This window comes from Eptesicus fuscus, chromosome 24, assembly GCF_027574615.1.
Source record: "Eptesicus fuscus isolate TK198812 chromosome 24, DD_ASM_mEF_20220401, whole genome shotgun sequence".
NCBI classification, from domain to species: domain Eukaryota; kingdom Metazoa; phylum Chordata; class Mammalia; order Chiroptera; family Vespertilionidae; genus Eptesicus; species Eptesicus fuscus.
Window position 1 is genome coordinate 7,873,330 of NC_072496.1, and position 17,379 is coordinate 7,890,708.

A 17,379-nucleotide genomic window follows, 5' to 3' on the forward strand; every position below is an offset into this window, starting at 1 on the left:
CCTGCCGTCCTCATTGCACAGCAGGCTAGCATTTAATACAGTGATCACAAAGCAGACATTATCGATCATTGTCTAATAATCCGTTACTAGAATTTTTTATTGTGTCTGAAATAAAAAGAAAATTCAAAATGATCATATCAAGGGGTCCTATAATATTTCTGGGCAGCAAAAGGAGTTAAAAAGGAAGCCCAAGCTCTTCTGAGGTCTTAGCATCACAATGAGACAGGATATACAAAATGTCAGCCATGCCACCATCGAGGTGGCGCATGAGACTGCCAGCGCCCAGGTTCTCACTCTTCAGCTGGTGTCTCTTGGAGCTCAGGGTGCAACTGTGTGCACCTGAGACAGAGCAGCAGTCACTTCAACAACTTGGGCCTCAAGGTCTATAAACTTGGGATCATTGACCCCTCCCCAGTGAAGTCAAGAACAATCTATACTAATAAAAGAGAAACATGCAAATTGACTGTACCTTCACGACACCCAGCAGCCAATCAGGAGTGAGTATGCAAATCAACCCACCAAAGACAGCGACAGCCCCGCCCCCCAGCCGCTCCAGGCCTCTGGGCAGCACACATGCAGGCATGGAGCAGCCCGGCAAGGCAGGACACCTGCAATGGGGGGGAGGGGGGGAGGGAGCTGTAGGAACAGCACTCCTCCCAGAGCGAAGACTGAAGGCAGTGGCCAGAGCAAAGGTCTGGGTCCCTGGTGCTGGAGGAAAACTGGTGCTGGCAGCCAGGGGAAGGAAGGCCTATTGCACGAATCTCTTCATGCAACGGGCCTCTAGTAATGAAAATAATTGTCCCCAATAAACTGAGCACCTGCAATGTTCCCAATATGATGCTAAGCATTTATCATAAACTAATTTCCAGAGTAAAAGATGATTATCTTAGTTTGCATATAAAAAGAACAGAAGTTCAGGAAATTTAAGTAATCTGTGCCACATCACATAACCAATCATCGTTGGAGCTACAGTTCCTCCCCTGTGCTGCTTGATTCTAAAGCCAAGCTAATACAGCCTGTGATTTACAGGGTCGCTGTAAGGAACGAATAAGACCAGGAATGGGAAAGCACTGTTAAAATTACAAATTGCTCCATAACTGTTTTCCACCATAGAGCAACCCTTGTTAACGACCCAAAAAAGAGTATTTGCTATATAACTAAGATGAACAGCCAGTTGTTCTCTCTCCGCTACTCAACTAGCTCCAGCCACTAGTTAATTTGTTACTTGAATTAAAAAAATAAGGCACAGAATCTTAGCTTTTTCTCATCTCATTCACAACCCAATGATAAACCTTATCGCCAATCCCAATGGCTGGTAGGGTCTGTTATGCTTTTAATAATCATTTATGGAGTGTTCACTGAATCCCAAGAAATTTCTAAATTGTTCTGAGTTTCCATTAGAGCATTCAGCTCTATTCAAATGTCTCATGTTCCCCAGCACACTAGTAAGCTCTAATTTCTTTTAATAGTGAAGTCTTAGTATTGAAACTACTTCCTCTCTTAAAAGTCTATAATGTTTGAGATTTTACTTTGAGAAATCGTGAAGCCAGCGGGACAAGAACTTTCATAAACTGTGTGCCTGCTTGCCAAGAATACACAGTGGGGAAAAGAGACTCTCTTTAATAAATGGAGTAGCCCTGGCTGGTTTCAGTCAGTGGCTGGAGCATCAGCTTGAGGACTGAAGGGTCTCGGGTCCAATTTCTGGGTCAAGGGCACGATTCAATCCCCAGCCCTGGTATGCAGGAGGCAGCCAATTGATGTGTTTCTCACGTTGATGTTTCTCTCCCTCCCTCCATCCCTCCCTTCCTTCCTCTTTCCCTTCCTAATCTCTCCATCCACTCTTTCTAAAAATCAATGAAAAAAAATTCTCCAGTGAGGATTAAAAAAAATAAATACAAACAAACAAACAAACGGTGTGAGTAAAAGCCGATCTTCGTATGCCGAAGAATGAAACCGGACCCTTATCTCATACCATATACAAAAAGCAGATCAAAATGGATTGAAGACTTGAGTGTAAAACCTGGAACTGAAAAACTACTAGGAAAAACTTCTTGACATCAGTCTGGATGAGTATTTTTTGGCTCTGACCCCGACAGCACAGGCAACAAAAGCAAAAATAGACAAAGGGGACTGCATGGAACTCAAAGGAAACCATCAGCAGAGTGAAGAGACAACCTACAGAATGGGAGGGCATCTTTGCAAATCACATCTCTGCTCGGAGGTTAAAACCCAAAAGAGGTACATAAGGAACCCAAACAGCTCAATAGCAAGAATACAAACAATCCTACTAAAAAATGGGCAAAGGACCTGAGTAAACATTTTTCAAAAGGAGACATACAAATGGCCAACAAGTACATGAAAAGATGCGTAACGTCACTAATCAAGAGAATGCAAATGAACGCTCAATGAGCCATCACCTCACACCTGCTAGGACGTCTACCATCAAAAAGGTAAAAGGTAAGTGTTGGCAAAGATGTGAAGAAAAGGGAACTCCTGCACAGTGTTGGTGGGAATGTATATTGGTGTAGCCATCATGAAAAGCAGTATGGAGGTTTCTCAAAACATAAACAATAGGACTACCACATGATCTAGCAATCTCACTGCTGTGTGTAAAGCCAAAGGAAAGGAAATCGGGCTCTCGAACAGATATCTGCACCCCCATGTTCACCGCAGCATTAATCAGAATAGCATTAATCACAAAGTGCCAAGTGATGGGTAAATGAAGAAAATGTGATATATGTATACATATAAATACACATATATAAATATACTGGAATATTATTCAGCCTTTAAAAAGTATATTCTGCCATTTGTGATGACATGGATGAACCTGGAGGACATATTCTATGTGAAATAAACCAGACACAGATAAGGCACATGTTGCATAATCTACTTGGTACCACGATGGTGGTTACCAAGGACTGGGTGATGGGGAAATGGAGAAACGTTCATTTCGATTCCTTTTGATCAAACTTTATTCATTTTGAGCCGGTGATGCAGAATGAGTGAATTCTGGACATCTAACATACAGCATGGAGACAACCGTTAATAATGCCGTAGTGTACCCCGTTTCAATTCCCTGCTCACTATAAACAAAGAGGTTTTATCCATCCCCTACTCTCCGCCCAGGGGCCGAATTGTGGTGCATTTTCTCAGGCTCCTTTTCACATATACCAGAAAGAAAAACAGTAAACCTTCCACGAGGCCTATATTCCTCTGGAAAAAATGAGGTGATTTGTAAATACACTTGAACCTGAGGAGGTCATGACACCCCCTTGAGGTAAATGAAAAGAAAACCTCAGAAAACCTCTTACACCGAAATCCAGGCTCCGAAACCCGGGCTGGAGGCGGAAGTCCACCCATTTGTAAGAGGAAAAGTGTTTCTCAGGCGGTTCCTAAGGGGGTCTTCCTGGTCGGCTTGCCCTCTGCCCAGTGGCTCCTGGAGTTGCTTCTTTATTAGAGCAACCAGATACAAGTTTATCTCCTCTGATCAGCATGTCTCTGTTTATGTGAAGAGACAGAGACAGAGAGAGAGACAAAGAAAGAGAGAGAGAGAGAGATGGATTTTCTGCCACTTCAGGCAACACTAAGATCTCCAACCCGAACTTCACTGCGAAATCTTTATTGCTTTTGGAAGCCACGGGAACAGACAGAAAGACTGCAGCTGGCCTTGAAGTCCCACGTGAGCTTCATGTGGCCGCAGTGGTAGAAGGGAAAAACGTGTTTTAACTTGCAAAATGAGAATGCGATACAGCAGTCATTAAGGGAAATAATAAACATGGGCTCGAATGTGTATACAAAAGGGCAGCTCAATAAAACCCAGGGCAGGGAACATCTATTTACTCTCCCTCCTTCGGCCACGATCGTTTGCTATCTTCCATCGCTTTCGATTGGAGTTGCAGGCCTCATAAACGTCACATTCCAGAGTTTGGAAACCTAGAAGCTACGCTGGGTTCCTGCAGTTAAAACAACAATAAATATCTACAACGCGATCGCTCCAAGTTCAGGGATCTTATAAACCAGTCCAGGGCTACTCCCCTGAGCCAATGATATCACTTGTTGGGCTCGTCTAATAAATCACTCGGTCCAATGTAATCTCTGCTTGCACAATATGTTTTAGCACCTCATACATTCTGGTGTCTCTTTAGGGCAATTCATTAATTAGACATTGTCATACCTGCAAACTCGGGGTTATACTCACCATCCTCCAGTTTTCTTAGAAAGAAACAAAAGAGCAAAGACCTTGCACTAATGCATTCGATGGAAGACAGTTTACATCCTGCCTTTTACGCATTGTGCTTGGCTCTGTTCTGCTAAAGACCTCTGATTCCTTTGCAGATTTGGGAGGGGGGGGGATTTGCAATGTTTTTCATGCTGAAAAGGAATCCTAAAAACCAGTGGGGCAGAGTTTCAGAAAAGGAGTGGGAAAGAGTGGACGAGGACAGTGGAGAGGGGAGGTAGGGGCATGGGATGGGGGGGGGGGGACCAGGTGGAGGGGAGCTATGGGGGGAAAAAGAGGAACATCTGTAATAATCTGAATAAAGATTTATTTTTTAAAAAGAGTAAAAATACAGTAAAAAGATCAATACTTGAAGACAGAAGCGCTCTGTTAGACCTGGCAGGCTGGGAGCCCGGGTGGTGTGGATAAGCGTTAGATGAGATAGAGAGGGCAGATGCCAGCAGATGGAGCAGCGATCTGAGATGAAAGGGAAGACAGTGGACACAGACTACCGTCTCCAGCAGCGTGGCTGTAACAGGAAAACATGGAGGATTTCTGTGCATGGCACCGCAGCTCAGAACCCAGGCCTCTGTGATACCTCAAAACCCTCACCGCCTGCGCTGCAATCACCAAGTTGATGGAATTTTTCCAAATCAGTTCGTCTAAGATTAGTAAACTTCCTTCGATGCTCACTACCGCAGGCCTTTGCTATTTTACAAAAACTTCCTAACTTTTTGGCCCAGAATTCCACGCAGTCTGCAACCCAGCTACCTCGTCAGATTTCTCTACCTTGAGGGCCCCATCGGAATTTTCTGCTCCAGCCAGGCTCGCCATCAAAACTGCCCTGCGTTTTCTTGCTCCCCTGTCTTTGTTTCTTCCCCCAATCACCACCTGCCAAATGCATCACCATCCTTCAAGATCCATTTCAAGGATCATCTTCCCCAGGAAGCTGCCTGGCCCTCTCCAGCCAGAGAGGATGTTCCCAGTCTCTGGTGCCCTGGACCAACGTGTCACTCATCACTCATCTTCTATCGCCTCGCTGTGGCTTCTTAGGTTCCTTTGTAGCAGGGACCAGATCCTGTGCTTGGCTCTTGTAAACACCCGATCTCTCCGTATGATATAAAAAGGCGCCTGCCACCAGGATCTTGGAGGGCTATTTCTTATTTGTGCCAACATGACAGAGATCGCTAAAAACATGACCTCCAGTTTTGAGCCAACGTTTATCCGTTTTATGCCCAGTTCCTGACTGCAAAGTTATGATGTCTTAGAGGAGAAATGACCACCTTCCTAAGACCCCAGAAAGAACAAGTTGTTTTCATCACTCGAACGCACAGCAGTAACCAATCGAGTTGAAGACCAGTTAGGTGGCAAAGAGCAGTTATCACTGGAAGCAGTAATACGATCAGCTCACACCTTTCAGTCACTAAAACATCATGCAAGGAACTGTGTGTGAGTTTTTTACAATCAGAGATACTGTGTTGGCATGATTTCAATGAGTTCTCTCAAACTGACTCCATTCAGTAAATGTGTATTGGTTGTATACCATGTGCCTAGCACTGTATTAGATGTCATTTCCACTTTTTAAAAATATTTCTAAGAAATGCTAGTGTAGCCTCAAAATGCGGGGCGCAGATCCCAGTGCTAGGAGGCTCCGCCTTGGATTTAGGGGTCCCTGAACTGAGACTTGACTGCCTCGAACTCACAGCCATGAGTGAGTCCCTTCTTTATCCATTTACTGAGATACAGAGGGGATAAAGACAAACTAATTTGTTAAAGATCAGGTTTCCAATATGCCTAAGAGATGTATACATACTGTATTTAGAATCAATTTATAATAATCACAGTAAGTATGTCTCAAATAAGTCAACAAAGGCAAGAACAATTTTAATGGTATATTGCAGGAAAGAGTAATGGAATGAATGTGAAATAAATTAAAGAAATTCTTGATCTTTAAAGCCTACTACTTGGTTGGGCAAAAACCGTATGCACATGAAAAAAGAACCTGGAAATAACCTCAACGCCACAAACTATTCCTTGTTAACTCTCATAAAACAATGAGTTGCCCCCAAAACCAAGCTCATAACCTGGAAAGATTTAACAAAATACAGAGATTTACTTTAGAAGTCAGCATAGTGGCTACCTTTTTTGCTGTTAGTTTCTATTTCTTGATCTAAGTGCTAGATGCAAGGTGAAAATATCCTAGTTGTCACATTTCTATCTATACATAGACTTCAAGAAAATATATTTTTTAAGATATTTTTATTGACTTCTGAGAAGAAGGGAGAGAGAGAATGAGATAGAAACATCAATTCTGCACAACCCACACAGGGGATCCAGCCCGCAACCCAGGCATGTGCCTTGCTCAGCTGGCGTGGCTCAGTGGTTGAGCCACGACCTATGAACCAGGAGGTCATGATTCGATTCCACTTTTAAAAAATATTTCTAAGAAATGCAACCCAGCTACCTCGTCATGAGGGAATCGAATCATGACCTCCTGGTTCATAGGTCGAGGCTCAACCACTGAGCCACGCCAGCTGAGCAAGAAAAGATTTTTTAAAATGTGGCTCCCTTAGTCCCACCAAGAGAAGGGAGACAGACAACTGCCTGTCTTAATACCTCCCAGGTGATCCTAATAGGGAGACATTCTGGGGTCACCTTCTCCCCCAAGGGCCTGGTGAAATGATGCGGGGACAGCACCTTCTTGTGAGTGAAGAAATGGCGGAGTTCTTTAGCAGAGGCGGAGAAGAGAGGGATGTGATAAGAACCATGTCTTGGAGTCTTCTTCCATCAATCAAAGATGTGAACTGGAGAAGGTAGGAGCCAGAGACACAAGGGACTAAGCTGTCTTTGTAACACAGGTGTGAGGTGACAAGGGCTGAAATTACGCTCGTGACTGTGGAAAGAGGGAAGCATGACTGGTCGGAGACACATTGTGGGCACATCATGCATTCCAGAGGGCATATTGGCAGATGCCAAAGAACAAGGTTTCCCAGAATTAAATCCCAACGCTCATAAACTCTGGTATGTTCCTTTAAGCCACCGAGTACGTGTGTATGTATGTTTTCTATGTGCCTGGAGCTTCACCCCAAGGAATCGAAGTCTAATCACCACACAAACAAACAAACATGCAGCACATCAACACAAAACCGTCCCTGTTGCCTAAGTTTCACACGACTTAGGCAGAGTCCAAAGTGCAAGGCATCTCATTCTGAAATCTATACCCTGAGCCAGGACGCCCTGCCTCCATCAAGAGCTCACGACATGAAAGAGGTGGGCCTGCACATGCTCTTGTGAGAAACCAATGTGGACAGACACTCTAAACTCTTCCCCACATGCCTCACTCCTAACCTACAGAATGCATCGCCTACCACGCCGGGGGCCTCTCCCAACAAGCCAGGACACGGTGCCAAGACCTGCAGTGGTTTCGGTGAAGCGAACAGATGTTGAGAAGAGGATGAGACCACTAGACGTGTTTCCACTAGGAAGCTGAGCCAAGCTTTCCAACAAGACCTCCACGGGCAAGCAGCTGGCTGGGGATTCACCCACCATGCCACCTACATTAGCCCTAGTAGGTTTCTTCCCATAAAAGAGTGTGTTCATTGGCTCCAATGTGCATTGGTTGGAGGAAAATATTACTGCTCAAGTAATGGAAATGACTCTTCGGTCAATTCAATGAATAGGAAGATATAATAGTGGATCAGAACCCAAATGAGGAGAGATGGTTTTTGGGAAACAAATGGCGTCCTGGAATCCTTGATAAACAATGAGAAGGGGCCCCATTTTCTGAACTTTGATAAGATAATAACCTTTGCCATGACCACCATGAAAACTAAAATGCAGAAGTTAGTCCTCTTTCTTGTCCTTTTATAAACCAAATAAGCAATTCTTATGGCCCATATCTGCCAAACCAAACACATTTAATCCTTAAAGCTAAAGGCGTATAGATATGCATGCTTTATGACTTGTACTTACATGTTAGTGTGTGTGTGTGTCTGTGTATGTTATCATTAAGATTATATCTTCTCTTTTTGCCTGATGTCCTAAAATTTCACAGTCATATTCTAAATAGTATCTGTCAGACACTATTTTCCTGCTCACCTGACTTTGGGCTTGGCCATGTCCTTTGCTTTGGCCAATGGAATATGAGAAGATGTGATGTGAGCAGATGCCTTAAAAGTGCTTATAGGGCCTAGTCTTTTGTGTTCCCTTGATATTACATGAGAACATGTTTTGAATAATCATTGAACCTTTGTCCCAGGCCCCAAACAAAGGTACATGGAGAAGACCTGAATTCAATCTGAAGCCTGAATTCCAGAAATATAGGAATGCAGGGAGCAACAAAATAAAACAAAAACCTCAAAAAAAACCTATTATTAATATCTAAGAGAGAGAAAAATATTGTGCTCATGAGACAAAAAAACAAGATACTATATAAAAAGAACTATTCAAAGATCAAGAAAAATTCCTTGAAATTATATATATAGAGAGAGAGACACACACACACACAGAAACAGAAGAACATTCAATAGAAGAGTAGGACAATAAAATAAAGAAATTCTTCCAGAAGAAAATCCAAAAGATAGACAGAAAAGAGGGCATAAAACATAAGATAATGAGAAAATTCATTCAGGAAGCTCATCATTCAACTAATATTAGTTTCAAAGAGAACAGAAAAAATATATAATATAAAATTAGCAAAAAGATAATATGGGGAAATGTCCTAGTACTAAGAATCCAGATTGAAATGCCCACTAAGAGTCCAATAAGAAATATGACTACCCAAGAACATTTTGAAATTTTAGAACATCAGGCAAAAAGTTTCTAAGAGAGTAGAAAACAGTTCTTGGGAACTATATTATTGGGAACTGGATACGTATCTCCCTTCTTAGCAGCAACTCTGAATTCCAGAAGACAAGACGAAAAGCAAAATTTCTGGGACTTTCATTCTAAAATGCTACATTCAGAATTCATTTTTAAAGATCTCTCCTTCTGGGAAAGTGAGTCTTTTATATGCTTTTTCACCCACAAGAATGCAGGCTTGCTTATCCTCTAACCTCAAGATTTTCTTTCTCCCATTTCTCACCTTTCAAAAAGGACCCTTGTTTGGGGGACAGTAAGATCCCAAAGAGAAGCTGGAGAGCAGGATTTTCTTCCAGACTCACATCAAAGCCCAACTAACTTAGGAAAAGTAGGATGGTTCCTTCCGGTGTTGTGTGTTTGCGGGGAGCACTAAGTAAGAACTTGCCACCAAACTCTCCTTCAGCCTCCTGTCACCATTTCACCATTTCAGACATCACTGTATTAGAAAATGACTCCCTGTCGCCCCCAGGCATTGGGGTCCTAAGAATCCCCTGGCTGTCAGGTTCCCATCACATCACATACCTCTCTCTCAGCAGTGCTCACACTGTTGAGAGCAGGCTTCTCTGTGCAGCCTGGGAACTGGGAAGAAAAGGTGAGGGAAGAGGGCGATGTGGCTAGGGAGGGTGGGCAGAGGGGATGCCACACAGAGAAGAAAGGGTGAAGGGATGAATCAGACACCTTTACAACGCAGTTAAGGAATGGCTCTGGAAGTCGGCTTTCCTAGGCCCTCTACTTCATTCCCAAGGCATTATTTTAGGAAGTGTAACAGGGGCCTACTAGATTGCAATTACTTGAGGCCAAGACAGTCATATTTCTTAGTCATAGTTCTCCTCAATCAATGTGTGTCGATGAATGAGTACTGTTAATTGCGATACGATTTTGAAGGCCACAGAAATGGGCCTTATCAAAATTCCGTTCTTGTGTTCCTATCTGAAAGCTAGCCTTGCTCATTGACTTTGAGAAGCCGCAACAAGAATTAGTCTCACCCTAACTTGTTTGGCTCAGTGGATAGAGCGTCGGCCTGCGGACTGAAGGGTCCCAGGTTCGATTCCAATCAAAGGCATGTGCCTTGGTTGCGGGCCCATCCCCAGTAAGGGGTGTGCGGGAGGCAGCTGATGGATGTTTCTTTCTCATCGATGTTTCTATCCCTCTCCCTTCCTCTCTGTAAAAAAATCAATTACACACACACATATATATATATATATATATATATATATATATATATATATATATATATTTTTTTTTTTTTTTAAGTATTAGTCTCTCCTTCACACAGCTCCTCCTGTGCTGCCTTATGTAGAAACCCTGGACCTCAGCTCTATCTCCTTCTGTCCCCCTAGATTTGGGCCCTTCAAAGGTAAGGCTGCCTCAAACTTGCCTTTGAGATACCCAGTGCCCAATGCATAGTTGACTTTCAATACCTGTTTGAATGAATGAATGAATGAATGAATGAATGAATATGGCCTGCAACCACCTTCCCAGAGTTCTTGAATCTGCACCAACAACTTCACTACTGTCCCCATGGTGGTGAGAGTCACCACACCCTTCGGAAAGTTCCTGTTTGTAGCAACAGTTCTGTGGTGTGCTCCAGATGGATATGGGGCCCTCATGCTGTGCAGGCTGCTTCCCTTTGGAAGCCCATGAGCTCTGAAGGCCCAGGGGTTTCAACTGGGGAGCAAAAGGCTGGAGAACCCAGAGGCCACTTCTGTTCAAGCCTGTAGCTTCCATCCCATCCCAGCAGCACAGCCTCCCCGGCGCCTTCGAGAAAGTCCTGTGGCTTTACGGTTGAGGGGTGAGGATATGCGAGGAAATATACAACCCACAATATGAGATTTTGGATTCCCATCCAAAATAGTCTGTCCAGTTGTCCAAACATATCGCAGCTATCAGGTCTCGGATAACAATTTTTGGTTTCAGATGTGGTCATGGGATTATATGAGGCCAGATACTAAATAAGTCAGTGCTTCTGACTACTTTACCAAATTTATATTCCCTCTGGAAGCAACGAGCAGTATGGTATAGTGAAAAGAGCTCAGGCTCCGTAACCAGATGGATCTAGTTTTATTTCTAGTTCTAAGTACTTGGTGTGTGGTCTTGGGCAAGTTTTATCATTTCTCCATCCCAGTTTCCTCATCTGTAACAAATGAACAGTAATGATGCTATCTACTTAATCTCAATAGACTAGAGATCATGTATGGAAAGCATCTCACACTTCTTAGGCATTTATTAAATAAGCAATCATTTTATGTCATTTAAACTAGCACACTGTCCATCTTAAGATGCGCCTTTAAATAAATAAATAAATAAATAAATAAATAAATAAAGATGCGCCTTTATTTTATCGACCCAAAAGCAAGAACAAAAGGCTGCCGGCGACACTATGTCACTTTGCTTTCTAATCACTTTGCAAGTGCTTTTTTAAAGATATTTTGACATGGATTTTTGTATCATATAAACTTGTGTGCACACATGAAAAGGAAAAATCTATGCAAAATAAAATGCTAAAGTAGTCTTAAAACTTAGTCACGTCGGGTCTTAGAGAAACCCTAGTTTTCAGAGATTTAAAAATAAGAAAATAATGTGTTTAGTGCTGATGCAATAGAGAGCTGTATTGCAGGTACACAATGGGGCGTCGTCTCCATTTGCAGTCTCTAGCTCCATCACCAACGATGGTGCCTTCGGCAAAGTACTGACCCTCCCTACACCAGGGGTTGTTGCAGAATCAATGCTATTTATGCCAACCTTAGTGCAGAGTAGAATTTAATAAATATTCCCTCTCTGCAAAGAGCCAACTGTCAGATATGGCAGCAACAGAAAGCATAGTAATGGCTGTCTGTATAAGCAAGTTCACCTACACGATCTCATTGAGTATCTCCAACAGCCCTGCAAAGTGGGCAAAGTAAACATCACTCCCATTGGTCAAAGGCCACACAGCTCATTAGTAACTGAGCCCGGACTCAAACCTCTCACTGCCTATTTCAGGCTATTTCCATCATCCTTGGCAGCTTTGCCATTTGCACAAAACGCTTTCACTTGTTTAAGAACAAGGAGAAGATGGCTCTGACTTTTGAACCCTTGAAGTATCTGGTAGTGTAGAGAGTCCGGCCGGCTTGGTTTCAAATCCTTATTTCCCCCTCCATTTTACAGATGAGAGAAATGAGTCCCAAGGGGGTTAAGTAACTTGCTGAAGGTCACAAGGCCAACAAGTGTGAATCCAGACTGCGGAGAGCCAAGGTCTGGGCTCTTAACCACTCAGCTCACTGCCTCTTCCATGTAAGAGAAAAACGATCCCTCCTCTTCAGAGTGGTAAGAATCTACAGTACTTTAGGTAAAGCACCCAACCCAATGGCCAGTGTCTAAGAAATAGCACCTATCATCACTGTAGTTCATAATAGTAATAATAATATTTTAGCAGCATGCTGCTGCATTGCGTGGGCTATGGAAACCCCCCCAGTCCTGTCCCAGTGGGGGGCCAGTAGGACCAAATAATCTTCACTTAGAGAACTTACATCTTCTTGTGTTTTCCCAAATTGCCTCATCTCCTTCTGACTATAGAAACAGGCTAAGCCCTAACCGGTTTGGCTCAGTGGATAGAGTGCTGGCGTGCTGACTCAAGGGTCCCAGGTTCAATTCCAGTCAAGGGCATGTACCTTGGTTGTGGACACATACCCAGTAGGGAGTGTGCAGGAGGCAGCTGATGGATGTTTCTCTCTCATCGATGTTTCTAACTCTCTATCCCTCTCCCTTCCTCTCTGTAAAAAAAAAATCAATAAAATATATTTTTTAAAAATAAGAAAGAAACAGGCTAAAAGTTACACAGAAAAGAGAACTAGTAGCTGGCGACGTCTTTAGCATTCAGGGATGAATGCGTTGACTTTCTGTTTCCCCGGAGCATGAGTGTTTCTCTCCAGCAGGAGCCCGTGCGCCTAGAGCGAGTTGCAGCCTTAGAGTGAGGGCGCTAGCTCGCTCAGCTTTCCTACAGGAAACACGAGACTTGTGACCAAGTTCTTTCGAAATCCAAACAAGGTTTCTCGCTCATCACTGCTGCTGGCTCGTGACCAAGAGAAGACCCATCAGCTCAACAACTTCAGAGAGTACATGTAAACAGAGGACCGTCTGCAAATTTGCTAATGGTTCCTCTTTACCCTAACCTAAACCTAGATTCTAAGAAAACAAAGGCAAAAAGCTCAGCACTTAAGGTCTCAACATGGCAAATGTCTAATTGCCCATTAGCTTATAAAAAATAATTCTTTTTTAAAAAATATATTTTTATTGATTTCAGAGAGGAAGAGAGAGGAAGAGAGAGAGCTAGAAACAACAATGATGAGAGAGAATCATTTATCAGCTGCCTCCTGCATGCCCTCTACTGGGGATTGAGCCCAAAACCAGGCATATGCCCTGACCAGGAAGCAAACCGTGACCTCCTGGTTCATAAGTCACTGCTCAACCATTGAGCCACACCAGCTGGGCTCAAAAATAATTCTTACTGGGAGCCTCAAAATGTCCCATGTGTTGGTTGTAATTAAAATCCATTGTGATACTTTAAAACAAGTCCTATTTGCCCTGTAAGAACTACAGATTCACTGTGTGAGTCTAAAATTTTATCCAAAAGCATCTGGGTACCTGCTCAAAACCTGCATTACTTTCTTATCTGAGACCTGCAACCCAACACCACTGAGAACTAGTGATAAACAAGCCAATCTGATGCTGAAAAAATGTTCACAATTCATCGTTAAATAATAACAAAAATAAGTCACGGAATATTTTCATGTGGCATGCTACTTTTACTCCAAGAACAGATATATTTATAGAAAAATATTAAAAACTCACACCACCAAAAATACTAGCAGAGTAGTTATCTGTGGATGCCAAATATATGGATGATTTTTTAAAATTTTTGTTCTCTGTGGTTTTTTTATGTTCGCATTTTTTTCTACAATCAGCATATGTTAGTTTCAGAATCTTGAAAAGCCTGGTGTTAATAAATAGCACCTATAATTGACTTTCTTTATGAAAGGAAAGCCTTTATGCTCCTCTGTACCATGATTTTCCCCAGTGACTCATGAGCCTCTCTCTGTCTATACTGCATGACCTGGGTAATAAGAATCTACACTCCTGCCCTAACTGGTTTGGCTCAGTGGATAGAGCGTCGGCCTGCGGACTGAAGGGTCCCAGGTTCGATTCCGGTCAAGGGCATGTACCTTGGTTGTGGGCACATCCCCAGCAGGGGGTGTGCAGGAGGCATCCAATCAATGATTCTCTCTCATTGATGTTTCTAACTCTCTATCCCTCTCCATTCCTCTCTGTAAAAATCAATAAAATATATTAAAAAAAAAAAAAGAATCTACACTCCTGGTCAAGGAATGCCTTCCATGAACTGCTCAGACAGCCATTGCTAAGTCACCAAATCTGGACACACAAATGCTCGGTCCCGTTCAGATGTTGAACAGAGAAGACCACTAGTTTGGTAAGAAAAAAGGGGATTAGCAACTCTGAAAAGAAGAGGAAGGAAACAGAAGAAAAGCTGTGTAACCCAGAGAGCCTTCAAGCTGCTTGTCGAGTGTGCGAGCAAGCACTGCAAGTGGGAAAGCTGGCTGCTGCTTGTAGGGTGTTTCTAACTCCGGCTCCACAGCCAAAGCAGTTAGAAAACCAAGGTTCCTATCAAACGCCCTATTCATGTTTTATTTCGGTGGCGGAACTAAGAAACACATCCAAAGGCTAGAAGGCAGATACACACTCCTCAAGGAGAACCCCATCAGCTGTCCAGAGCTTGGCCTACTGTTGGCACTCCTGTCCATGTGTAGGATTTACAAAGTGGGGGGTTTTGGGGGGCGTGGGAGGCAGGAAACATCCCCACCAAGGTTGCCAGACTTGGCAAGTCAAATCAATGCAGGATGCCTAGTTAAATTTAAATTTCAGCTATGACCTTGGCCAGTGTGGCTCGGTTTGTTGAGTGTCATCCCATGCACCGAAAGGTTACTGGTTTGACTCCCAGTCAGGGCACATGCCTGGGTTGTGGGCTCAGTCCCCAGTAGGGGGGTGTGCAAGAGGCAGCCATTCGATGTTTCTCTCCCTCTCCGTCTCCCTTCCTGTCTCTGAAAAATCAATAAAAACATTTTAATTATTTTTAAGTTTCAGCTATACAACCATTATTTTTCTTAATATAAGTATGTCCCATGCAAAGTTTGGGACATACTTATACCAGCAATTGGTAGTTTGGATAAAATTCAAATTTCACTGTGCCTCTTGTACTTTAGCGGGCAACCCTGGCCCATGTAGAACAAGGAGGGCCAATCTGTGGGCATATTGTCTCATGCAAGATAGACAATGTAGCCCTAGCTGGTTTGGCTCAGTGGATAAAGCGTCGGCATGTGAACTGAAAGGTCCCAGGTTCGATTCCGGTCAAGGGCACATGCCAGGGGTTGTGGGCTCGATCCCCAGTGGGGGACTTGCAGGAGGCAGCTGATCCATGATTCTCTCTTATCATGGATGTTTCTCTCTCTCTCCTCCCTCTTCCTTCCTCTCTGAAATCAATAAAAATATATTTTTTTAAAAAAGACAGACAATGTACATACTGAAGGGATTGTGGGTAGAGATACAGGGAATCTGGGGCTGAGGAGAGATGCTTTAAGGAGCCAGAGAAGGCTCGTAAAAAATTAAGCAAAACAATGGATTGTATAAGGCCCTTCTGCTACCATGTAAGAAAACTGGATCTTTCTAAGGCTGTTCTTCTGGTGGTCAAACCAATATTACCCCAAAAGCAGAAGGTAGCGAAACCCAGGAAAGTCCCGGGGTCCGTAGTGTGCAAGCAGGCTGCAGAAGAACGTGCAGAATGGCAAAGGGTAAACCTCAGAGCTGTTGCCGTTGGGGTTGAAGTACGTGTTGGTTGGTTCTGCTTAGCTTTTCCTCTGGCCAAGATTTCAGCACTTCATCTGAGTCGCTTGCACCTTGCAAAATTGTTTTCCAGAAAAAGCACACGAGAAAAAAAATAAAATAACCCTTTAAAAGAACGGAAGGGGAAAGAGACACGTGTTGATGCCTGGATCTCCATGACACCAGATGAATGAAAAGTGGGGAGCGAGCACCCCCCAGGTGTTTCATGGAGCTGGGAAGAGAGAACACCTTAGCTGACACAGATGGCTGGTGTGTAAATGAAGCCTGTGATTGAGATATTGAAAAGCACTGATTGAGAAATCAGGGGGGGGGGTCATTTTATTTTGCCCATACGTGGCCACTGAATACTTTTCATCCATTTATTTGTAGCCTATCTGAAAAGCAGGATTCGCCGTGAAACAATGCGCTCCTCACTCTGTTCGGCTCAACAGAAACATTGAAATGACTTCTTAATTTTCTCTTTTGCATGGACTGCACACCCACCTGTGACCTCGGAGCATCTGATTGGGGGAGTCCTCAGTTTCTCAGAGCCAGATGGCTCAAATCCCTCTGGAGCCAGCTCATCCCACGTGCCCCCCACCCCGCCACTGTCCTAGTTAGCACCGTGTTCTAGAATGTTGGAGTCTGACGGAAGGTCACAACGAAGGTTTGATGGGGAAAGCAGAGCCACTATCTGTGATGTGAAGTAAAGGCTTTACTGCAGGGATCAGACCAGCACCTTTGCAGGAGCCGGCGAAGAAGTCTATGGGAGTCTGACCCGCTGCCTCTGTTAGTGACCCTGAAGTCGCTATAGGTCAGCAGAGCCCCAGATTGGGGAGATAAGCTGGACTTGAAGCGGGGAGACGAAGGACAACCTGGAACCTGTGTCTGGCTCCCTTCTCTGACCTTGACAATACAGATAACCTGCAGAAGAACTGGCACCCTTTGCCACAAAGCTGTATGAGGTGCTAGCCCAGGACTCATAGAACCTTCTGGAGATCAGCTGGAAACTGGGGAAGCCCCACCTCTGAGCACAATGGCTGCTGCTTCATCCCACCTTCCGAGTCTCATGCAAATTTCTCTTGTACCCAACCCCAACCTGGGGCCACAGGAATGAGGAATGGGGGACACATAGCTCCTCATAACAGCATAAAACCTCTACCAGGTACTAGGCATGGTTTCCTGTTCTGCCATTATCCAGCTGGGTGAGCTTCTCAGAGCATTAAATCTCACCAAACCTCTGTTTCTTCATCTGTAAGGATAATATTTATTAAATCATTCAAAATGCAAACATACCAGGCGCCCAGGGTATACAAGTGAGCCCAAGTCCCACCCTCATTCTTATGGATAACAGTATCTTCATTGAAATGTTGCTGATGGATTGGGGTTGAATAAGATGGTGACCAAGAACATAGCACAAAGAAAGA